Source organism: Rhinatrema bivittatum, chromosome 4, assembly GCF_901001135.1.
Source record: "Rhinatrema bivittatum chromosome 4, aRhiBiv1.1, whole genome shotgun sequence".
NCBI lineage: Eukaryota > Metazoa > Chordata > Amphibia > Gymnophiona > Rhinatrematidae > Rhinatrema > Rhinatrema bivittatum.
In genome coordinates, this window is record NC_042618.1 from 79,494,353 (window position 1) to 79,520,035 (window position 25,683).

Consider the following 25,683-nt stretch of genomic DNA (forward strand, 5'->3'; position numbering starts at 1 on the left):
AACAGGTAAGATAAAGGTTGAGGGGGGTGTAGGTGAGGGCTAGGGGTGGGAGGGTTAGGGGAAGAGGCAGGGAGGTAAGATTAGGGGGATTGGGAACAAGGGAAGGCTGTGGGCATCAGTGCGCGCAAGTTGCACAATTGTGCACCCTCTTGCATGCGCCGACCCCCGATTTTATAACATGCGCCGTGTAGCACAAGCACATGGACACCTGCACATACGTTTTAAAATCTACCCCTTAGGTTCTTGGATTAAAGAGTAAAAAAGAGGACCAACTGGGAGCCAGGGGCAGCACCAATCCTAGGTGCCCTGGTTAATGGGTGGCTGCCACCCCGCCTCCCACACCCATTGCGAGTGGGCAGGCATTGCCGATAACAGGGTAGCCAAGACCTTCATTGAAGGTGATGCATGATCTGGGTCCCCGCTCACTCCCCCCACCCAGTCATTCATCCTATCTTGAAGTCTCGGGACAGGTGATGGGGAGTTTGGTGGCTTACCGGTGGCACTGACCTTAATGGGTTCAGCGCAGGTGGATAGAGGACTGGGAGCATCCGGACAACAATTCGGCTTTGCGTGGATAAGGGTGCAGTGATTTCCTGGATTTGCTACCTCTCATCTTCCACCAGGCCCCCATTCTTCATGGTGGCTGCTGCACTGAAGGCGCTGGGCATGCCAGGACTACCCGGCTGTGTCCATGGCTGCATGGTGCTGTCAACAGTGGCCCTGAAGGATCTGATTGGCTAGCCACTGACGTCGGAGGAAGGGCGACCTGGGAGGGGGAGGACATTTAACCCCAGAGCCTCTAGCGATCTTCCTCTTGGGATTTCCATACCACCAGCTGCACTCATCCTGCCCTCTTTCCCATATGTGATTCTGGAAGCACCATGTCTTCTCTTTCCTTTATATCATGGCAAATGAATGTATTAGATAACTTTTGTTGCAGCAGATTTCTGAGCTTCTGGGGGATGGGGTGCATTCTGTAGGATTGGTGCAAGGGTCTATTAATGCCCATCTTGAGCACAGAACTTGCATTGGAACTATGGTTTGGCACTCCACGGGCAAGGCCTTGCGAGTCATAGCAGGGCTTGGATAAGGACTGCCTAAGGGAGGTTCGGCCCCAATCACACAACATGGGACTGTTGATTGGTCCGCAAGAGTGGCCATCTGGGGACGTGTGGCCCTGGTAGTAACTCTGTAAGCTCCACAGTGGACTCAAACTGGCCCAGAACAAAAGGGGATAAGGGGTTGTATCAGATGAGGCTCAGCATCTAGATTTTATAGATGTATTATTGTTTGGTAAATGTAAAATAAAGCTGCGGCCTATTTGTTCCGAAGCAGATCAAGATCTCTGTTGTTCCTGTGTTAAGGGTAAAAGGGAGGGCCAACTGGGAATCGGGGGCGACACCAGTCCTGGGTGCCCCAGTTAATACCGGTTACTAGTGAAGCCTCTTTTTGCAGATTTTTTTTAAAAGCAGGTTTGTGTGTTTGCCCTTAAATAAAGAAGTACAAATAGTGAACATTTCATTTTGCAAATAATTTTATGACAAACTGCCACTTTTCTTCTGAAGTCTCTTGCCATAAAATGTAGGGCCTTATTTTGACTTTTGGCAAAAAAAAAGTACACAAATAGAGCAAATCAGTTTTCTTGTAAAATTATGAAATACCACATCCATTGCCCATGGATTTATTTTTCTACAACTTCTGAAGGATAAAATTCCACAAGCAAAGTCTGTGCAAGCCAAATCTTCTGTGAGAAGCACTGAGGGATCTATTTCCTGCTCTTAAAATGTATCGCTTTCTGCAGAAGTTATGTAAAAATTGATCCATTAAGAAATACAAATTTGAGTTCAATTTTAAAAAGACTAAAATAGATAGCAACAAGTTTTGCCTGTTTAGAAACTTAGCAATATTTTAATTTTCTACATTGCATTACCTGAAGGAGAAGGATTTTCCATTCAATGACTTAGACAAGGGTAAATATCATGGGTCAGAAAGAGTTCTCTCCCTCGGATGATCATGGATTCTGCTAACAATTAGAGGGTAGTAGTTAGGTTCAAATTACTCTCAAAATAAACGCATAAAAATGATGCTGTTTATATCTATTTTTGTCTGTTTAGAATTGAACTGGAAATGCAGGCTGCCATGTGATTCCTGCTTGTTCAGTATGGTAAGATCAATTTGGCTAAATCAAATACCACCATCCCAAACAATAGATCATCTAATATAAACAAGAGGTAAATAATCCAAACCAATCATACATTTTACTTTATATCCAAATATTTTTTCAATAATTTCAAAAACATTTTTCAATTTTTAATAACTATAGAAATTACAAGCAACATATATTCTTACATATGGATATAAAAAATTAATATTTATTCAAAATATGATATCAAGAAAATAGCAATCACTCTCCCAATTAAAAAAAATAAAACACTACCAAAAAATCACTCACCGTTTTTGTGACAGTTAGATATACCCGTGTGTGGTGAAAAAGATTTTCTCTATATTGCTATGTATGGAAAGTTTTGGAGACGTGTTTAGGAATTTTCAGATTATTGTTATATTTTCATGTTTCTCCTTTATATTTCATATATAGTTCCCCCTGAAGCAGCTTCATTAATGAGGCAAAACATGGGCCCTTATTGGGATATCATTTAAAGTTCGATGATGCTTGGATTGGAGCTGAGGTTCAGAGGCATTTAAAGTTGTAAAACCCAATTTTTGGCTATTTTTGAAGCCACGATGTTGATTCAGTTGATTTGCGTGTAGAAACACGCCTCTACTTCTAAAAAAAATCTGCAGAGAGATGAACATGAAATTACTACTATGATGCATTTTTTAAGAAATATATTAGATTTCTTGGACCTTTTAGATGTGGTTGAGTGATAGTTGAGCGCATATGGTTGATGTGTGGGTAGCTTGAGCCTTCTGTGTGAATGTTTTTTGAGAGCGTGTTTTATTTTTTTAATTGGGGAAAATGTTTACTATTTTATTGATATCCTACTTTGTTTAAATATTAAGGGGCGGATTTTAAAAGCCCTTCTCGCATAAATCCGCCCGGATTTACGCGAGCAGGGCCTTGCGCACCTATTTTCCATAGGCCTGCCGGCGCGCGCAGAGCCCCGGGACTCGTGTAAGTCCCGGGGTTTTTTGTCGGGGGCGTGTCGGGGGCAGGGCCGATCGACGCGGCGTTTTGGGGGCGGGGCGCGGCATTTTGGGGGCGGGCCCGGGGGCGTGGTTTCGGCCCCGGGCGGTCTGGGGGCGTGGCCACGCCCTCCGGAACCGCCCCCGGGTCGCGTCTCGGCGCGCGGATTTACTTCTCCCTCCGGGAGGCGTAAATCCGCGGACAAAGGTAGGGGGGGTTTAGATAGGGCCGGGGGGGTGGGTTAGGTAGAGGAAGGGAGGGGAAGGTGAGGGGAGGGCGAAAGAGAGTTCCCTCCGAGGCCGCTCCGATTTCGGAGCGGCCTCGGAGGGAACAGAGGCAGGCTGCGCGCCGATCCTGGATTTTAGCAGATACGCGCGGCTACGCGCGTATCTACTAAAATCCAGCGTACTTTTGTTTGCGACTGGTGCGCCAACAAAAGTACGCGAACACGCATTTTTTAAAAATCTACCCCTAAGTAATTTTATTATATCCATATGTAAGAATATGTATTGCTTGTAATTTCAGATTGTTATTAAATATTTAATATGTTTTTGAAATTATTGAAAATATGCTTAGATGTAAAATAAGGTATATAATTGGTTTGCTATATTTACCCCTTGTTTATATTAGATGATTCCTGCTTACATCTCCTGAGCGGTAGATTTTTAAAAAATGCGCGTTCACGTACTTTTGTTGGCGCACCAGTCGCAAACAAAAGTACGCTGGATTTTAGCAGATACGCTCGTAGCCGCGCGTATCTGCTAAAATCCAGGATCGGCGCGCGCAAGGCTGCCGATTTTGGGCAGCCGGCGCGCGCCGAGCCGCGCAGCCTGCCTCCATTCCCTCCGAGGCCACTCTGAAATCGGAGCGGCCTCGGAGGGAACTCTCTTTCTCCCTCCCCTCACCTTCCCCTCTCTTCCTCTACCTAACCCACCCCCCCGGCCCTATCTAAACCCCTCCTACTTTTGCCCGTGGATTTACGCCTCCCGGAGGGAGAAGTAAATCCACGCGCGCCAGCTGGCCGCTGGCACGCCGAGACGCAACCCGGGGGTGGTTCCGGAGGGTGCGGCCACGCTCCCGGACCTCCCTGGGCCAAAACCATGCCCCCGGGCCCGCCCCCAAAATGCTGCGTCGATCGGCCCCGCCCCCGACACGCCCCCAACAAAAAACCCCGGGACTTACGCGAGTCCCGGGCTCTGCGCGTGCCGGCCGGCCTATGGAAAATAGGCGCTCCGGCGCACAAGGCCTTGCTCGCGTAAATCCGGGCGGATTTACGCGAGCAGGGCTTTTAAAATCCGGCCCTGAGTCTCTTGTGACCTAGTAATATAACCAGAAAGGAAGCAGTATTTTTTGCATTTTAAGTAAATTGGTTTTCTAGTGATCAGCTCATTCTCCATCAGACATTCTGGGTCATTCTAGGTCCTCAATGCAGAACATTTTTTAACTTGTTTCCTTTTCTATTTGGGAAAACGTAGAAGTTGGAAGTAGCCAGTATACCTGACTTGGTACCTTTTCATTTTTTTTTTTAGAAAATTAGCACTGTCCAAAGATTTAAAAATAAAAATATTTCAGAAACCTCAGAACGATGTGCATTTGCTCATACATGTCTTTGTGCATATCTGATATGTTTCTGTACTGTATCAGAGAGAGTAAGGAGATTTAAATTCACCATGGTCACCATCCTTTCATGTCAGGCTAGTGGCTTGAAGAACAAAATAAAGTCACTCTAATGTTACCATTTCTCTACATTTGGGGAATAAATTTTCCTTCTGAGACACATGTTTCAGGTGTCATTTCTCTTTTTTTTCCCTTAGTTGCAAGAATACAACTGAAGTTTTTAATTTGTCTTTTAAGTTACACTGAATATCAATATTTGTGTGCAGAAAATAGATTATAAGGTCTTTTTCATCAATCTTTTTTTTTTTTTTTTGTTATATTCCTAACAAATTATCCTTACGCCATAGCTACACCTGCTGGGAGTGGGAGGCTAAAACAGTCACAACTGTTGCTTGCCAAAGTGACTGTCCTGATGAATGATTTAACTTTTATCCATACTTTGAATTATCCTGGGAATTGGTTAACCAGTCCAAGCCACCTTCTCTCTCTCTACAGCACAGCATTTTAAAATTGTCAGTAGAATTGGTTTAATAATAATCTTTGCAGTTCTTTGCCATAGTATATTTTTGTTTTGTCAGTGGATTCCTCTTGCTCCTGTGTGCTTCCAGTTAAATCGAAGCCAACCTCTATTGTAGTTATAGTAGTGTAAACCTGATACCTGTTTTTTTTATCACCCATTCTTAATCCCTTTCTATTTACCTCACCTATATCTACAGTACCCAGAAGGGACCAGAGACTTCCATTGGGAACTCAGAATATGTGCATCCTGACTGTGGCCTGATGTTGAAACTGTAGAGTAGGTCATATTTTTACCCCCAAATCTTTCATGATGGGGGTGGGGGTGGGGGTGGGGGGAGGGGGTTTGACCCTGCAGTTTCCTCCTTCTTTCGATTTCCAATTTAATCGGCACTAGTGCTGGGATCCTGGCACCATAAGTCTTCATTTACGATTATCCTGGATTTTTCTCCTATTTTAAAATCTGTCCCCTAACTTACCTAGTCTGGAAATTGCAGTGGCAGTCTTTTAGCAGGGGGCATGCATCAGGGCTCCCTTCAGACCCTTACAATCAGGTACCCCCAAATACAGACACTAGGTGTCACCCTTGAGTAATTACTGTGAGTCCTCCCATCTCACCAGGGGGTTGAGAATGTTACCTCTGCAGCATCACCAGGTCCAACTGACCTTGAAATCTTCTGCATGGCAGTGTACAGCACTACCACCTAGTCACCAGTCTAGTCCTAGCCAAATAAGTTATGTATAAACTACACTGTAGTGTTGAATAATACCTTGATTTACCTGATACTTATGCAAGTTAAGCATTATCTATCTAGTATACATAAATGTTAGTTGTGATGTTTGTGTGTTTGTCTATCCTTTAATTCTAATATAGAGGTTCTCAAACCTATTTGGGGGAACCCCAGCCAATCAGTTTTTCAGGATATCCACAATGAATATGCTTAAGATAAACAGGTGAATTTTAAAAGCCCTATGCATGCCAAAGTCAGGAGATATGCGAGTATTTTGGACCAACATGCACTGCACAGATTTTAAAAGTCGGCCAAGTATGCATTTATTTCCCAGTATGCGCACAAATGGGTAGGGCAAAAAAAAGGGGTAGGGCATGAGTGGGGGGTGAGACATGGGTGGTCCGGGTCTGTAAGATGAAATGTGCGTGTAAGTATTTATGCACAAACACATGCTGGGGTCTCCTACCATGTAACTTTACTTCTGCTATGGATGGTTTGTAAGTAATGAAACAAAAAATTAGGCTAGTTAGTGGGGTTTTAGGGGCTGGAGCTAAAAGAGTAAAAGGGAGGCATATTAGCTTGGGGGGTAGGAAGTCCTATCCTTTACCTGGGCAAACTGGGAACAGACTGGGAAAACTGGTAATTGTGTCAGTGCATGTATCTAATAAAATCCCTCCACTTATGCAATAGAGCCAGCAGTTGCACGCACATGCACACGTCCATATAAAATTACGTGCACACATCTGCGCATACAGTCGATTTTATATCATGTGTACATATATATGCATAAGTTATAAAATGGCCGTGCCCATTAATGCAAGCTGGTATACGCACATACCTGTATTCCCATGAGGCTGTTTAAAAGTTACTGCATGCTATGGAGGAAGTACATGCAAATTTTATCTCATGCATATTCGAAGTGGATATCTTGAAAACCTGACTAGCTCGTTTGGGACAGGTTTGGAATCCATTGAAAGATGATACTGCCACCTAATGCCTAATACAGGTATTACAGGCTCCAGCATTTATAGAAATCACTATTCACTAAGGGGTAGATTTTCAAACTATGCGAATAGGCCTACTTTTGCTGGCACATCAGGCGCAAGCAAAAGTACGCTTGATTTTAGTAGATACGCGCGGAGGCGCGCGTATCCACTAAAATCCTGGATCGGCGCGCGCAAGGCTATCAATTCTGTATAGCCGGCGCGCGCCGAGCCGCGCAGCCTACCCCCGTTCCCTCCGAGGCCGCTCCGAAATCGGAGCGGCCTCGGAGGGAACTTCCTTTTGCCCTCCCCTCACCTTCCCCTCCCTTCCCCTACCTAACCCACCCACCCGGCCCTGTCCAAGCCCCCCCCCTTACCTTTGTCGGGGGATTTACGCCTCCCGGAGGGAGGCGTAAATCCCCGCGCGTCAGCGGGCCTCCTGCGCGCCGGGACACGACCTGGGAGCGGGTACGGAGGGCGCGGCCACGCCCCGGGACCACCCTGGGCCGTAGCCATGCCCCCGTACCCGCCCCCAAAATGCTGCCGACACGCCCCCGAAACGCCGTGACGACCGGGCCCGCCCACGACACGCCCCCGACACGCCCCCGACACGCCCCCTCGGAGAACCCCGGGACTTACGCGAGTCCCGGGGCTCTGCGCGCGCCGGTAGGCCTATGTAAAATAGGCGCACCGGCGCGCAGGGCCCTGCTCGCGTAAATCCGGGCGGATTTACGCGAACAGGGCTCTTAAAATCCGCCCCTCAATGCAAAACATGCATGGTTGAAGGAGCCCACTGGAAAAAGCCTGCTCTTGCTGGTGGCTGCCAATTAAAATACAGTAAATTTAGAAGAAAAGAGAGAAAAGCAGATGGAGATAATGGAAAGTAAGGCAAGAAGGGCAAAGGGAGAAGGGTGGGAAGAGAAGGGCAAGGCAGTAGAGGAGATTGGGACAGTATTGGGAGTGAAAATGGGAGGAGGAAAGAGGAGGGGAGGGGAGGTTGGTGGAAGAGAAAAAGAAGGGAAAGAGAAGAGGAGAAAAAATGAGGTGGTGAGAAAAGAGAAAGGGAATAAATAGAAGAGATGAGTGAGAGAGATTGAGAGTGATGGTATCAGTAAAAAATTGTCTATGTAGCCAGGTACACACATCGTTGATCTGCAGCAGAAACAAGGAGTGTTCCCAGGGATGGGAGTGGTCAGGGGAGTGACTACACATAGATATACCATTTTTTGCCCTCTTCATTTTTGATGGATCCTTCTACAAGATTAGCTATTTCATTCAATATTTTACTCCTGGAATTCTTATTTAAATTTTATGTGGTTTGTTATAATCTGTGGTGCAAATTGCAATACAGCTATATGGAAAATATCTACAGATATATTTTGTTGGTAACTAAAATAATTATCTTGTCTCTGCATGTGAACTGAAAGTTTCAAATCTAATTAATGTTAATTTTCAGGTAGTTCCTAGGAACTCTAGTGACCATAAACACTTTGTTACTGAAAAAAGTTAATTGAAAAATGAAGACATTTTGGCTCTAACATCTGTATCCTAGTGAAAATATTAGCCATGTACTGCTAGCGTCTTCATAACAGTTCAGACAATGTTGTGAGTATAATGATATGGAAAATGATCTCCACTTAAAGGTGAATTTTAAAAACCTGGCATGCGCCAAAATCTGGAGATGTGTGCACAGTAAAAGACAAGTCCCGATGCATGAATATCTCACATCAGACAAAAAAAATGGCAGGATGTGGGCGTGGCATGGGTGAAGCATGGGTGTTCTGGGGCGAGGCCAAGACATGGGCACAGAAGTACCTACGCGCCTGGGCACGTGCCAGGGACAGTGTCACTAACTTTACTTCTGCTATGGAGCAGGTGCAATTCCTAATAAAAGTATTTCCAGGCATCTGTAAGGGGGTTTCTGGGATCCAGGAGAACTAGGGGGAGTGCAGGCTAAAGAACCAGGGAGGTTTCGAGGATCTAGCTCCAGACTGGGTGAACCTGTGGATGAACTGGTGAAGTTGGTCATAGTGTGGCTGCGTGCCTGTTATAAAATCCCCTTATTTAAGCAGCTCAATCCCAATTTACGCTGCTGGGTGTACACAAGCTTAAAATTAGGTGTACATACATGCTCGCCTAGGCTATTGTATAACATTTGCATGTGCGCACATGTTATAAAATTGCTGCGTCCCTGGGTGCACACCAGCTCACATGTGTATATATGTGCCTGTGCACCCATTTGAAAGTTACCTTCTTACAGGGTCATTCATCAAATCGCATTAGGTCCCTAACACCCACCATAATGCTATGCGTTATTTATCACAGCATGCACTGCATATGCAAATTTGCAAAATTTATTCAGATAGATGGATTTTGGGAGGAGTAAACAAAAATGAGATGTGGTAAGGCTGAATGCAGTAGCACAAAGCATGTGTTATACATGCCATTGTGGGCAATAAAACTGGAAATAAACACACCTTTTTTCCTAGCTTTATGACATGCGATAGCTGTGTGTTATGCCCAAAATAGGGATTTTTTTGTAAATTCTGTTTCAGAGAGAGAGAGAGAAAGCAAGCCTCAGGAGTGGCACACCTAGTAATCAACTGTTTATACCACTATAGGAGAGTCATCTAGTAACTGGAGGGGAGGTTTTGGTGGCGGTCTAGGGTTTTGGGGCCAGTTTTACATGCACAGGCAGACATACGAACAGCACAGTACACATCGGTGAAGATTTGATGTGATTTGGAATGAGGAAACGTTCATAATAATGAGATTTCTAGAATGTTCTCTCACCGTAGCTTGATAGCACCCAGGTAGAAATCTCATCTTTGTGTACCTTTCCTCATTCCAAATCATGTCAAATCTTCACTGATGTGTACTGTGCTGTTTGTATGTCTGCCTGTGCATGTCAAAGTGGCCCCAAAATCCTAGACCACCACCAAAACCTCCCCTCCAGTTACTAGATGACCCTCCTATAGTGGTATAAATAGTTGACTTACCGTATTTTTCGCACTATAAGACGCACCTGACCATAAGACGCACCTAGGGATTAGAGGAGGAAAATAAGAAAAAACAATATTGAGAGATTTGCAGGTCAACAGATGTTTCACTATAGATCTAATGAGACAGTTACCTTACCGACCAAACACATCCTAGAATAAAAAGGACTAATTACCCGTGCTTTTGAAATGCTCATTTTTCCATTCATAACTACTGCAGTAGCTTCCTCTAGTATCTCACAGTTATACTGTCTGTATCTTCCTCTTTTCTTCCTTGGTTGTTTGGACCCAGCATCACCTTTTTGATCTGAGGTGGGATATGGCTGGCCAGAGGTAGACTGTTCAGCATCTGAACTCCATGAATCCAGTACAGCATCCAGCAAACTTCTTCTGTTTTGTCTTGGAAGAATAGCCCTTAATTTTTTTTTACTAAGCGCGCTCTCTATTTGTGAACCCATTACCAAAGAGCTATAGTTGTACAGGTCACTGCTGTGGGATTCCCAAGAAAGGTCCATGCCTCAAACTTGTGGTATCTTTAAATCCACTGGAGAATGGCCTGTGTCCTTTTTCACATCCTCTTTATTTTGAACTGCTGTTTTTTGAAAGACATGAGAGTTTTCTGTAAAAAAAAAAGGAAGGTCACTGATGTTACTGAGTGCACCATTTCCCCTGAATTTCATGCGACTAAAATTTAACTCGTAGTGTGGTTTTGCCCAAGTGGTCTCCCTGGATATCAAGTGCTGTCCATGATTCCGTAGTCCAGATGACCCAAGGCTGCCAGCTGTAGAAAACTGATTTCTGCTGCGTTGACCAACAAGTGCTTGCACTCTCTCCGGCTTCCAGCAGTAGCTGGTGGAGGAGGCTTCAAACGCAGTGGTGGCACCGGAAGGTGGAAACTTTGGCCGGGGGGATTGGGGGAGAGAAGGCAAGATCTGAAATGCCACATTAGCAGCAAGTGCTTCAACCCACTCTAGCTTCCAGTGGTGGTGAAACCTCTCCCTCGGCGTTTAGCCCAGTTCGGGCATTAAAATAAAAAAAAGCTCACCGTTTCGCTGCAAACCGGCTCTGTTTTCAGGTGGGGGATGGGCGCGCAGCGTGGTATGCCATACTGACTTGTCAATCATGGTATGCCATGCTTCGCCCCTGCCCCCGCCCGAAAATGGAGCCGGTTTGCAGAAAAACAGTGAGCTTTTTTTTATTTTAATGCCCGAACCGGGCTAACTGCCAAGGGAGAGGTTTCGCACGGTCTATGATGCTACATTCGCTCCATAAGATGCACAGACATTTTCCCCCCACTTTTGGGGAAAAAAAGTGTGTCTTATAGAGGGAAAAATACGATATATGAGAACCTTATAAAGAGTCTGTCTCTCAAAAATAAGGAAATGCCACACAGTGTGGTAACACTAACCACACCCCTTTTCCTTATCACAGGTGTTATTCTTGTGAAACTTATAGCATTTTGATGAATCTAGGGGTTAGTTATTATTTTGAAATAAATTAGAGCACATAGAAAAAAATGCGTAGTTTTTAGGAAGCTATCATATACAATATTTACAGTATAATGCACTAACTGAAAAAGGCTGGGTTAAGAAACACAGAAGCATGTATTCTTACTCCAAAAGTTTTTGAAACCATGAAAAAGTACAGAAGTGCCATCTCATATATGTGAAATGTGAAATTTCATTTGAGGATTTAAGTTTATTTCTAGGTTTTAATACAATCAAACTAAGGGCCTTATTTTCCAATATCGCATTAGGGGGCGTTACCAATGCAAATGAGGCTTCTTTCGTGCAGTGGGGAAACATCGTGTGCGGCGATGTTTTCGCCAAAACATTAGCACCGCGCGCGATGTTTTCCCACTGCATGATGATTCTTTCAGTGTTTTATCGCAGTGCACGATATTTGCCGGTTTCATTTATCACGGTGCACGATATTGCAGGCTCCCGGGGGGGGGGGGGGGGGGGGGGGGGGGGGGGGAGAGAGGAGAGAGAGAGAGAGAGAGAGAGAGAGAGAGAGAGAGAGAGAGAGAGAGAGAGAGACTTACTATAGTGCCTATGCCCTCCATAGGTATTTGAATCCCTATGGGAGGGCTACCTACTAACTCGGGGTGGGGATTAGGTATGAGCGTCGGGGGTTGGGGGCCACTTTTGCATTCCACATGAGACCTACGGACAGAACAGTGGTCTCTAGTGCAGATTTGCTGGCCGTCGGAGTGAGGACGCTCACTCCAAGCGGAGATTTGGCCAACATTCTCTCCACCTAGCATGTTGTTGCCCAGGTAGAGTGTCCATCAAGCTAGGTAGAGAGAACGTTGCCCAAACCACTTCTTGGTGTGAGCGTCCTCACTCCGACGGCCAGCAAATCTGCACTAGAGACCACTGTTCTGTCCGTAGGTCTCATGTGGAATGCAAAAGTGGCCCCCAACCCCCGACGCTCATACCTAATCCCCACCCCGAGTTAGTAGGTAGCCCTCCCATAGGGATTCAAATACCTATGTAGGGCATAGGCACTATAGTAAGTCTCTCTCTCTCTCTCTCTCTCTCTCTCTCTCTCTCTCTCTCTCTCTCTCTCTCTCTCTCTCTCTCTCTCTCTCTCTCCCCGCCGCACACGATACACAGGTTCCCACTTTACATATGCTCCGCCCCAACTCTGCCCCCTGAATACCAAATGACTAATTTGCATTCGCGAATCACGTTAACAGCTGTTAACGCGATTCGCAAATTTATCGCACGCGGTAAAGTGCTTTGAAAATGAGGCCCTAAATTGGAGTATTCACCATGAACTCCTTGGGCCTGATTTTCAAAAGCATTTACATGCTTAAAAATGGGTTTTACACATGTAAAAGCACTTTGCTTGTAAGTGGGCTTTGAAAATTGTTACAATATATGCCATTGAATTGTCCATAGGACTTACAAGTGTACGTGCACTTTACATGAGTAAAAAGCTTTTGGAAATTGCTACAATATCATGTCACATGTATACGTGTAAATGCTTTTGAAAATTACCCCACTAATGTCAATGTCAGAACAATGCTGGTTTTCATTCTGAATAACGAGGTTTCACATGAGCACAGAGTTGAATGTTCTACATTTTTATAGATCAGATATAACTTTTTTTTTATTGTTTACCAGGATAAGAATATGATATCATTGGCTATTACAGACCACAAAGAATTTGCATGGACTTCATTGGTTGAATACATCACATGATTTATGTTGTAATCATTTTCTTTTTCATATGACCAATCTTGTTGCTCATTGATATTAATAATCTTGAGACTTTTGGTGGGCAATTTAACATCTCCATGGCTTTCTCTCTTAATTTAGTTTGAGACTTTTGTCTCCAAATTTATTTTTTAAAAGAGTCTTTTTTTTTTTTGTAACGAACATCCCCTTGAGATAACCTTAACACAGTCTTTTTTTCCAAAAAGCTATATTATGTGCTGTGTGCTCATTTAAAAATAGTTACTAATTTTGTGGAGAGCACTCTTTTATCATATTATATATTTGTGAATTTGGTTATTGCTTATTTTGTGAGTGTTCTGGCTACATATGATCGATCTCCTTTGAGACAAAATTAGCATACACACTATTTTTTTCCGCATTTTACCTTTTGAATTAGTGCAGGTGTGTATATTCTCTTACTAAATGATTTATCCTTTCTGTCTCCCATGGCTGCACTGAACATAACTAGAAAATGCACAAAAATGTTGTTACTGACAAGGATCCCAGTCTAAAAGGTGAATTTTAAAAGCCCGGCGCATGCCAGAACTGGGAGATATGTGCACAAGTCGGGCCGACGCATGCCGAGCGGGTTTTAAAAGCCACCCATGTACGCGCGTAGGTCCTGCTACGCGCTCAAATGAAAATTTCTGAAAAAGGAGCAGGGAGTGGTCACGGTCTGGGCAGGGCATGGGCGTTCTTGGATTTCACCTTGAAATTTGTGCTTAAATTAATTCGTGCACAGGGGCACGCCAGGGTCCACTGACGTGTAACTTTGCTTCTGCTATGGATGATGTGGATGCCGGAAATAAAAAAAAAAATACACTAGTCAGCGGGGTTTTAAGGGTAGGACTAAGAGGGGAGAAGAGAGGCTATTAAACTATGGAGGTTTGGAATTCCTATTTCTTATCTGGGTGAACAGGGAATGAACTGGTAAAACTGGTAATGGTGTTGGCACGTATGTCTTTTAAAATCCTCCACTTATGCAGAAGTGGCATTCATGCGCTTAGGTGCTTGTCCATTTAAATTTGAGCACACATGTGCGTTCGGTCAGGCTATTTTCTAGCATGCGCGCATATACGTGAGTACACTGTAAAATGGCCACATCCCTAGGCACGGGCTGACAAATCCCCGCAAATGTACACCCTCGCACCTGTTTAAAAGTTACTTTCTCTAATGTTCACTTATATGCTGTACATCAGTGAAGAGTGACATTAAAACATTCTCTTTATGAATGACCTTTATGAATTCATAAATATAGTCACACAGAATTGCCACTTAATTTCTGTAGAGCCTAATTATGAAACATTTAATGCATTCAAAATCATAATATCTACCAACTGTTTACAGTGATGCAATGAATATTTAACTACATTTCAAGTAAAGTACATCACTGAAAGGTCTTGATTGATGAACATTTTTGGCAGAGGTCTTCAGAGAGTACTGTGGCATTCAGATTCAGAGCTGAATCTGTTCCAAGCACCAACTAGATGAGATTTTTTTTTTTCTTTTTTAAGACAACATAGGGGCTGATTCACTTGAGACATTTTTCCCCTTCTATGTTTCTGGGAAAAGACCCAAAGCCCAAATTTTAAAAGCTCTGCACACAGAAAAACCAGAGGATACGTGCACGGCCTGGCCATGCACGTGCCCAACGCATTTTAAAAACAGCCCGGCACGCGCATATCCCCCAGTACGCGTGTAAGTGCCGGGCTCCTTGAAAGGGGTGGGATGGGGGCCGACCGAGATAGGGGCTATTAGGCCCTGTCTAGGGGCGGATTCCGGGTAAAGATTGGCCCGGATATTCCCCAAAACCGGCCCAGGAGATACCCCGTGGTCTGCCGAGCGCGGCTCTGTCGCGGCCGCGCTCGGCAGACCACGGGACCAGAGCGACCGGCCCACCTGGGGATGCCCGACCCCCTGTTAGGCCAATCCGCCCCTGGCCCTGTCCCAGGGAAGCTCGTGCCAGGAGCTGGCCAGCATGTGGAATTTTCTTCATCTATTCAGATGAAATAAGATCCAAAGTTTAAAAAAAAGGTAGAAAAGGGGGTTTTAGGGGTGGTGGAGGAGCAGGGAAAAGGGAGGCAGAGTAGGAAGGGGGATAGGAAACTTCTCTCCCAGTCCGCTCCTTAATTGGAGCGGACTGGGAGGGAACTGGTGTAGGCCAGATTGCGTTGCCGCGCATGTTTTTTTAAAATTCCCCCCTTGCGCACGAGAGACTCCAACCACCCTGCACATGCACGCACAGATATAAAAATCGGGCGGGCATGTCATGTGTGCGCGGGAATCTTATTTTATAATATGCGCATGTTGGCACATGCATGTTCTAAAATCACCGCATCCATGTGCACATGCTAGGAACTGTGCGCACATGGACGTGCATGAACGTCTTTCAAAATCTACCTTTAACCGAGGGGCCGATGTAATAAAGTGTGCAGAATCTGCCGTGGGTTTGTGCACACCTATACATGCATTTGTATGTGTTTTCCTGCTCAAAGCCTTATATGCGTGTATAATAAGGGTTTTGTGCATGGGAAAAAAAACCCGTACAAGTGCGCTTACAGACCTGCCATTTTTCTGCGCAAGTGCCTGTAATGGCACGCAAAGAAGGCGATTATCTATACATTGGCAATGCAGGAACCTGCGCTAGCAGAGAAAGGTCAGTGTGGGTTTTTTTAATGCAGATTTTTAGCGCCTGGGTCAGGTGGTAAGTGAAAGCACCGGTGTAGAGACCAGCTTTTTTGATGCTTTTATGGGTCAAACAAGAGGCAGACGGAATGGGTAGAGAGAAAGCAGCTTCTCAATGAGGCAGAATCACCGATCTGCATTTCATGCTCTCAACAGTGGTCAAAGTCCGATCATGAAGGGGTTAGATATTGCTCTACTCACCTTCACATCAACTTCTGGACCATTAATGTATTCATTTTATTGAAAAAGAAAGACTTTCGCCATGAGAATCAATCACAGGTGTTCACACTCCGATGGGTGTCCGTGTGGGTTTCTGCACTTATGTCTACACGTTTTACTGCATAGGACCATTATCACATTTTACTGCGCACATTATGGTGCTTATGTTAGGTGTGCATAGATTTCATGTATGTATCTAATTAGTATTACATCCTACCCTTCTGCTGGTTTTTGCCATGTGAGCCAAAAAATCCACACAGAAAAATCAGCATGGATTTCAGTGTGGGCCTTATTATATCGGCCCCCGAGTCAGGTCCATAATGGCTCTGTCCTATGGACTTGTGTACCCTCAATTCTTTACTAAAAGGAAAAGGGGTACATTTTAAAAGGGTTTAAGTATCTAAACCAATTCCTTTGAAAACCGAGTACACCTGAGTGCTTAAATCTGTTGCCTATATTCACGAAGAGGTAGATAATGAGCCACTGTATGGATTGGCTAGTTAGCTGGATAAACATATCTGGCTAAACTAACCCACGGTGGTCTGCCAAATATATCCAACCTGTTATGTTTAGCGGTGTTTGGGTGGATTCTTGGGTACTGTGGCAGATGACCACGCCCACAGGGAGGAGCCCCGTGGGGAGCCCCAGTACTGGGCTAGACTCAGGACGCACAAACACAGAATTAGCTCTTTTATTGTACAGCTTGATGTGTACCACCAGAGGTGGCAGTAGTGAGGTAATCCAGAAGTAGCAGTTCCGGGACCCTCGGCAGAGGGAACCTGTCTCACCACGTTGGTATAGGGGATTCCAGTGCAGGTTTCCCAGGCAAGGCAATGCTGTAGATGAGACAGATTGAGTGTTAGATTACTCACTAGATGGTAGCTGTAGGCTGGCAGTTCCACCAGACTGAAGTAGATGGAACAGGCACCGAGGCAGGGAGAGCAGGCCCTCGAGGAGCGAGTACCTGATCCCAGTAGGGCACCTGAAATAAAGCAGAGGGCCCCTGAGGAGCGGGTACCCAGGTTAGACAATACATTGAAGGGCAGAGAGAGAGTTTCCAGTGGAAGCACTGAAGCAGCAGAGTAGCTTAAACCGGCCGAGACCAATATGTGATCCAGTCCTTGCTAACTCGATTAGCTAGCAAGTTTGGGCAGGCTAAATACCCGGATGGCATGACATCACTTGAGGGGAATGCCCCCGAGGTTCGCGCCATAGCTGGAATAAAGACGTAGGTAGTGCACACCTGTGCACCCTAGGAGGCCCTTGGGAGAAACATGGCAGGAGGCAATGCCATAGCCATTTCAGGGATGCCGGAGAGAGCAGCTTGCAGTCGTGGTGGTAGCCATCTTCCCAAGGCTAGCGGGGAGAGCTGAAAAAATGTGAGGCACAAGGGTTGAAGCCATCTGAGACTGACGGACGCAAAAGAACCCCCCTTCAAAGGGCCCCCTCCAGACCTCCTACCTGGTCTTGGTTTCAGAGGATGCATCTGTGGAATTGTTGAAGCATCTCCTTATCCATGATATTTGCCAAAGGTTCCCAAGAGTTTTCTTCAGGTCCATAACCCTCCCATGACAGGAGGTATTCCCATACTCTACCTCTCCTTCTTACATCAAGGATTGCATCTACTTTGTATTCGAGGTCTTCTTCTGCATCAGTTGGTGAGGCTCAGTTGTCTTGGTTGAGAACTCACTAAGGACTAGTGGCTTCAATAGTGAGACATGGAACGCATTATGAATCTTCATTGCTGGTGGAAGCTTCAGACTGTAGGCAAGATTGCCTAATCATCGGAGAATGGGAAAGGGTCCAACAAAGCACAGAGCAAAACGAGCTGAAGGTAGCTTGAGTCTTAAAAGCTTTGTGGATAGCCAGACTTTGTCACCAGGCTGGAAATCTGGAGCCTTGCAGTGATGAGCATCATAGCCTTTCTTTGCTCGTTGTCCTGCTTTATGAAGTATTTCTTTGGTCTGAGTCCATAGTTGTTGAATATCTTTAGCAGTAGTTTGAGCTGCCGGGGACGACACTGACAGTGGAAGTGGTAGTGGTGGTAATGGTAGTCGTCCGTAGACCACTTCGAATGGTGTTGATCCAGTTGATGTTGCTGGATGAGAGTTGATGGAAAATTCAGCCCAGGGCAACAGTTCAGCCAAGTTATTTTGATGAGTGCCCAAGTAGGCACGAATGAACTGCTTGAGTGTCCTATTCATTCTCTCCGTTTGCCTTTTAGACTGTGGATGGTATGCTGAGGTGAAGTCGAGAGAGATATCAAACTTCTTGCACAGTGCCTTCCAGAACTTAACTGTGAATTGGGCTCCTCGATCAGAGACGATGTGCTTTGGTATGCCGTGTAGGCGAAAGATGTGAGTGACGAAGAGCTTTGCAAGCTCCATCACTGTGGGTGAGCCAGGGAGAGCCATGAAGTGAGCCATCTTTGAGAAATGATCTACTGTTACCCAGATCCTGTTGTTTCCTCCTGAGAGTGGTAAGTCTACCACAAAGTCTGTAGCAATATGTGTCCATGGCTCGTCTGGTACTGGCAAAGGTTGGAGTAGGCCCCAAGGATGACCGGGTGGCAGTTTCTGTCTGTCACGATTTGAGCACGAAGCAACTTAGGAGAACATGTCTTCCTTCATGGTGGGCCACCAGTAATACTTCTGCAGTTTAGCCAGAGTTCTACGTTGACCAGGGTGTCCAGCCAGTTTGGAGTCGTGAGCCCATGCTAACAGCTCTTTTCTTAGGTTGTTGGGTACAATGGTTTTACCCGCAGGTACTGGGTGAGTAGCTGACAAGATAACTCTGTTGAGGTTCATCTGGAACGTCCTCAGAGAGAAATGAGCGAGATAAGGTATCTGCTCTGATGTTCTTATCTCCAGAGCAGTATTTCAGCACAAAGTCAAATCTGTTGAAGAACAGGGACCATCTCACTTGCCTATGGTTTAGGCGCTGTGCGTAGCGGAGGTACTCCAAATGTTTATGGTCTGTAAAGACTGTGATCTGATGTTGTGCTCCTTCGAGCCAAGGGTGCCACTCCTCGAATGCCATCTTTATTGCCAGGAGCTCTTTATCTCCTATTCCGTAGTTCTCCACTGGTGAGAAGCAACGGGAGAAAAATGAACATGGGTGTAAGACCTTGGAATCACCGGCCTGGCTTAGCACGGCCCCTACACTGACATCTGAGGCATCAACCTCAACGATGAAGGGCCTAGTCAGATCCGGATGTCAGAGGCATGGCTTGCTCGAGAAGGCGTCTTTCAGTTTCTGGAATGCTGTTACTGCCTTCGTAGACTAATTGGCAACGTTAGCACCTTTCTTCGTCATAGCTGTAAGTGGAAGAGTTAGTGAGGAGTAGTTCTTGATGAATGTTCTGTAGTAATTGGTGAAACCCAGAAATCGTCTGAGAGCCTTTAGACCTGTCGGTTGTGTCCATTTCTTAATGCTCTCCAGCTTCTGTTGGTCCATCTGGAAACCTTAGTTGGAAACAATGTACCCTAAGAAAGGCAGTGATTCCTTGTGAAACTCACACTTAGACAACTTGGCGTATAGATGATTTTCGCGGAGTCTTTTCAGCACTCTTTTGACATCCTCCAGATGAGTGGTCATGTCTTGGGAAAATATCAAGATGTCATCTAAGTATACAATGTCACATTTGTAGAGAAGGTCCCGCAGAATGTCGTTCATCATGTTTTGGAAGACAACCAGAGCATTGCACAGGTCAAAAGGCATCACTAGATATTCAAGATGACCGTCCCGGGTGTTGAAGGCTGTCTTCCATTCATTCCCAGAGCGGATGCGAACTAAGTTGTAGGCTCCCTTAACAAGCTTGGAGAATATCTTGGCTCCCTATACTCTATCAAATAGCTCTGAGATGAGTGGTAAGGGATAGTGGTCTTTCACAGTGATCTCGTTTAGACCTCTGTAGCCTATACATGGACGCAACATTCCGTCCTTCTTCCCCACAAAGAAGAAGCCTGCACCGGCAGGAGACTTGGAGGGTCTTATAAAGCCTTTTTGAAGGTTCTCCTGTATATATTCGGACATGGCTTTATTTGTTAGGCTTCAAATTGATGGTGCAGTTGTAGGATCTGTGGGAGAGTAGTACGTCTGCAGCATCTTTGGAAAATACATCTTGAAAAAATGCATATTGAGGCAGCATCCCAGGCATCAATGGGGTAGTTGGCATGCAAGGGTATTGGAGCAAACTCCATCAGACATTTACCATGGCAATCTGGACCCCAACGTGAAAGTTCCAGTGTAGCCCAATTGAATTGAGGCATATGCTGCTGCAGCCATGGTAGCCTCAGTACTATAGGGTGCATGGCCTTCTCTAGAACAAAGAAGGAGATGGTTTCAGAATGGACAGCACCGGTCCGTAAACATACTGGTTCGGTGAGCTGGATTACTTCGCCCAGTAACGGCTCTCCGTGAATTGAAGATAGGAGTAGTGGAGACATCATGGTGGTAGTGGGATTCCGCAAGTGCTCCACTAATTGTAAAATGAAATTACCTCCTGCCCCTGAATCCGCTAGGGCAAGAGTCTGATACTCTAAGGGTCCGCAGATCAAGGATACTGGAAGAGAGAGTGGAGGAGAGGGTGCAGTAAGACCTAAGAAGACTCCTCCCGCAGGACTTAGGTCTTCCAGTTTCCTGGACATATAGGGCATGTTTGAACAGCATGGCCAGCTTGTCCACAATACATGCAAAGCCCCAACTTCTTCCGTGTTCTTCTCTCTTTTGACGTCAGGTGACTGCAGCCTAATTGCATTGGTTCTTCCTCGCCAGCAACTGGACCCAGGGAACAGACCTGGGTGTGGACTTAACTTGAGCTTCACCCTAAAAGGGTCTTCTGGGAGTCTTGGTCTCTTGAACCTTGTCACGAAGTCGGCAATCAATCCTTGTTGCCAACTTCAACAGTTCAGCTAAGGTCTCAGGCATCTCACTAGCTGCCAGATTGTCTTTCAAACGAGAGCTCAGTCCTTCAAAGAAGAGGGTCCTCAGGCATTTAGAGTCCCAATGTAATTCAGACGCCAGTGTCTTGAATTCTATAGCGAAGTTAGCTAAGGGGTAGATTTTTAAATTTATGCACGGGCGTAGATTTGTTTGCGCAACCCGGCGCGAACAAATCTACGCCCGATTTTATAACATGTGCGCGCTGCCCTGCACATGTTATAAAATCCAGGGTCGGCGTGCACAGGAGGGTGCACAATTATGCAACCTGCACATGCCAAGCCGAGCAGCCTGCCTCCGTTCCCTCCGAGGCAGCGCCGAAATCAAAGCGGCCTTGGAGGGATCTTTCCTTCCGCCTCCTCCAAACTTCCCCCGAAAAGCGTGTTGGAGCAGATAGAGGTACAATTGTCTTAACTGTCACTTCTTGTGGTGTAACTTCTCTACCTGTGGTGGTGGGTAAGTTCATCTGTGCGTGCAGCTGGTTGAATGCAGCAGTCAAATTCTCCAGTGCATTCTGCTTTTCGGAGATTCGCTGGGCCAGGCCTGGAATGGCCTGCAATGCGGTGAGCTGAGCCGAATCCATGCATTTAGCAATCTGTTATGGTTTAACAGTGTTTGGGTGGATTCTTGGGTACTGTGGCAGATGACCACGCCCACGGGGAGGAGCCCCATGGGGAGCCACAGTACTGGGCTATACTCAGGATGCACAAACACAGAATTAGCTCTTTTATTGTACAGCTTGATGTGTACCCCCAGAGGTGGCAGTAGTGAGGTGATCCAGAGGTAGCAGTCCCGTGACCCTCAGCAGAGGGAACCCATCTCACCACATTGTATAGGGGATTCCGGTGTAGGTTTCCCAGGCAAGGCAATGCTGTAGATGAGACAGACTGAGAGTTAGATTACTCACTAGATGGTAGCTGTAGGTTGGCGATTCCACCAGGCTGAAGTAGATGGTACAGGCACCGAGGCAGGGAGAGCAGGCCCTCGAGGAGTGAGTACCTGATTCCAGTAAGGCACCTGAAATAAAGCAGAGGGCTCCCGAGGAGTAGGTGCCCAGGTTAGACAATACCCCGAAGGGCAGAGAGAGAGCTTCCAGTGGCAGCACGGAAACGGCGGAGTAGCTTAGACGGCCGAGACCAATCCATGATCCAGTCCTTCCTAACTCGATTAGCTAGCAAGTTTGGGCAGGCTAAATACCCGGATGGTGTGACGTCACTTGAGAGGGATGCCCACGAGGTTCGCGCCATAGCTGCAATAAAGACGTGGGTAGCACGCGCACCCTAGGAGGCTCTTGGGAGAAACATGGCGGGAGGCAACGCCATAGCCGTTCTGGGGACGCCGAAGAGAGCAGCTTGCAGTCACGGCGGTAGCCATCTTCCCAAGGCTAGCGGGGAGAGCTGAGAAAAAGGTGAGGCACAAGGGTCGAAGCCATCTGAGATCGACGGACGCAACACAACCGTCTTAAAGTTAGCCAGATAAGTTTATCTGGATGACTTTAGGACAGCCCTATGAGCTGACCAGACTTGGCCAGATAGGTTAGCCAGATAACTCATCCAGTTAAGTCAGCTCCTCTCTTGAATGTTCTTGCCCCATTTGCTATTTAGCCACTAACTATTTAACTAGATAACTAGCTATCTGGCTAAATGGTGGCCTTTCAGCATGGCCGGATATTCAACTGCTGCTACTTGGCCACATAAGTCCTAACTTCTCTGGCTAAGTAGTACTGAATATCACACTCAAGGTGCTGAAATTTAGGAGGTACATATTCAAAAAACATTTAGATGGATAACGGGAAAGTTATCTGTCTAAAAAGGCTTATCTGCATATTTAAAAGGCTTATTTTGCAAAATTCTAGCCAAATAACGAATTATTCAGCTAGAATTAAGCCGGGTAAGTTGGGATGTTCTTGGGGTGTGAGTTAAGTGTTCTGAGGAGGAGCATAGTTAGCCTTTTAACTTAACCAGCAAACTCTGTTTAACTTAACCAGCTAACTCTAGTAGCGCCATAGGGTAGGTCTAAAGTTAGCCAGATATCACATATCCAGCAAACTTTAATGTATCCAGGTATATTCAGTGGTGTAGCTCTGCCGCTGAATATCCCAGTTAAGTTATCCAGATATGAGTATCCAGCTAACTTAAGTAACTGCTTAGGGGCTGAATGTTTACCCCTAGGTGTCATACAAGAGACTAAATGCTCAGTAGAATCTATATGGGTAGAAATCCCATGTGTGTTGGGTAAGGGTATAGTGATAGGAGTATACTGGCCAAAATGATCAGACAGATGATGAAATGCCAAGAGAGATCAGGGAAGCTAACCAATTTGGCAGTGCAGTAATAATGGGAGATTTCAGTTACTCCAATATTGACCGGGTAAATGTAACATCAGGACATGCTAGAGACATAAAAATCCTGGAATAAACAACAGCTTCATGGAACAATTGGTTCAGGAACCAACGAGAGAGGGAGCTATTTTAGATTTTATTCTTAGTGGAGCGCAGGTGATGGTGGTGGGGCCACTTGGCAATAATGATCATAACATGATCAAATTTGAAATAATGATTGGAAGGTTGATGATATGTAAATCTACAACTCTAAAACTAAATTTTCAAGACACCCTGAGGTCCGGCCGCGGAACACCTTCTCTTCGGCCTCCCAGGTCCAAGACGCAGTCCTCCGCTGATCTGCGGCTGGCCCCGCCCCCTAGGCGCGTGCGCACTGGGGCTTCAGATTTAAAGGGGCCAGCGTGGGAAACCTAGGACAGCTCTCCTGATGACGTCAGACGCTGCCGGGTTATTTAAACCCGGCAGCTGCAGCTGTACCTCGCCTTGCAATGAGGTTCTCTCAGTTCACTGAGTTCTAGTTGCTGCTTTGGCTCTGGATCGTCTCTTCTTTCTTCTGGCTTCCGACCCGGCTTCGTCTCCTGACTCGTCTTCAGCTTCTGCTCCTCGTTTTGGTATTGACTTCTGACTTCTGGCTTCCGACCCGGCTCCGTCCCACGACTCTGTCTTCAGCTTCGGCCCCTGGCTTTGATTTGGATCTCTGACTTCTGGCTTCTGACCCGGCTTCATTCCTGGACTCTGACTTGGCTTCTTCCACCATCTCAGGTATCCGGTACTTGCTGGCCCAGAGGATTCTCCTAAGTCCCAGCGGTTCGGGCTCTCACGGGTTCCTCCCGGGGTAGCCACGGGCTTCCGAGGGTGAAGACTTCCAGCCTCCTGGGTCCAGCCGTCCTCACCATCCACCTCTTTGGCCGCTGCCTGGAACCTTGGTCACATAGGGTCCCACCTAAGTTCAAGAGGCCTGGGTCCCTACGGGCTCCTCCTGGGGGGACCTCAGGCTTCCAGTGGTGAAGTCTCATCCAGAGCCTCTTCAGCACCGCCTCCCAGCTGTGACGCTTCTTGTGTGTCCCCACAGTATAATATCTACCGTCTCAGCTGGCCCAAAGGTCCACGACCATAACAGTGCAAGGCCATGGACCCGGCGGATCGTGCAGGCTTGAAAGCCATCCCGGGTATTGCACAGAGGCTGCAACAGCAGCAAACTTGCCTCGAGTCTCTGATGGCAACAGTGCAGGGACTAGCTGACCGCGTTGGTAGAGCCACTGCTTCCAGTTCCCCGGTACCTGGAGCTGAGACCAATACCGGATCAGTGGCACCCATACAGATGCCAGCACCCTTGCGGTTTTCAGGGGATGTGAAGCTTTGCCGAGGGTTCCTGAACCAGTGCTATATTCGATTCAATCTCCTTCCAGCTCAGTTGCCGATGGACCAGGTCAAGTCGAGCTATATTATCTCCCTGCTGGACGGGAGACCCTTGGCGTGGGCCTCCAACCTGTGGGAGCGTCAGGACTCCCGCCTGACCAATCAGGTACAATTTGTCACCGCCTTTGGGCGGGTCCATGCATCCGGTAATCCTGGGGCTACCTTGGCTGTGGAAGCACTCTCCTGTAATCTCATGGGATACCCTCCAGGTGGCATCCTGGGGGCCCTCGTGCTTTGACTCCTGTTTGGCTGCTGTCCCTCCACCACCGGTACCTCTGCTGACGACTTCCTTGGCACTGCCACTCCACTACCTCGATGTCTTTTCTAAGGAGAAAGCGGAGATCCTCCCGGAGCACCGCCCCATCGACTGTGTGATTAACTTGCTCCCGGGTACCACGCCGCCATGGGGACCGGTATACCCGTTGTCCCTTCCCGAGACACAGGCCATGTCCGCCTACATCTGGGAGAGCCTGGACCGAGGGTTCATTCGACCATCCAAATCCCCGGCTGGAGCGGGGTTCTTCTTTGTAGCGAAGAAGGACGGGTCCCTCCGACCCTGCATAGATTACCGTGGCCTGAACAGCATTACCCGGCGGGACCGGTATCCTTTGCCCTTGATCCCGAAACTTCTGGACAGATTACAGGGGGCCAAGGTGTTCACTAAGTTGGATCTCTGTGGGGCGTATTATCTAATGAGGATTCGGCCTGGAGACTAATGGAAGACCACTTTTAACACAAGGGATGGCCACTACGAATACCTGGTCATGCCCTTCGGTCTCTGCAATGCCCCGGCAGTTTTTCAGAACCTCATGAACGAGGTTCTGAGGGAGATGCTGCATACCTTGGTAATTGTTTACCTTGAC

General features: G+C 46.5%; 1 protein-coding gene and 1 pseudogene across 1 annotated transcript in view; one reads left to right on the plus strand and one right to left on the minus strand.

Moving 5' to 3' along the window:
• The window catches only part of MDGA2 (MAM domain containing glycosylphosphatidylinositol anchor 2), a 1,648,575-nt gene that overhangs the window by 1,029,225 nt on the left and 593,667 nt on the right, over positions 1–25,683 (plus strand). The window lies entirely within an intron of this gene.
• The window catches only part of LOC115089265, a 34,830-nt pseudogene that overhangs the window by 7,187 nt on the left and 1,960 nt on the right, over positions 1–25,683 (minus strand).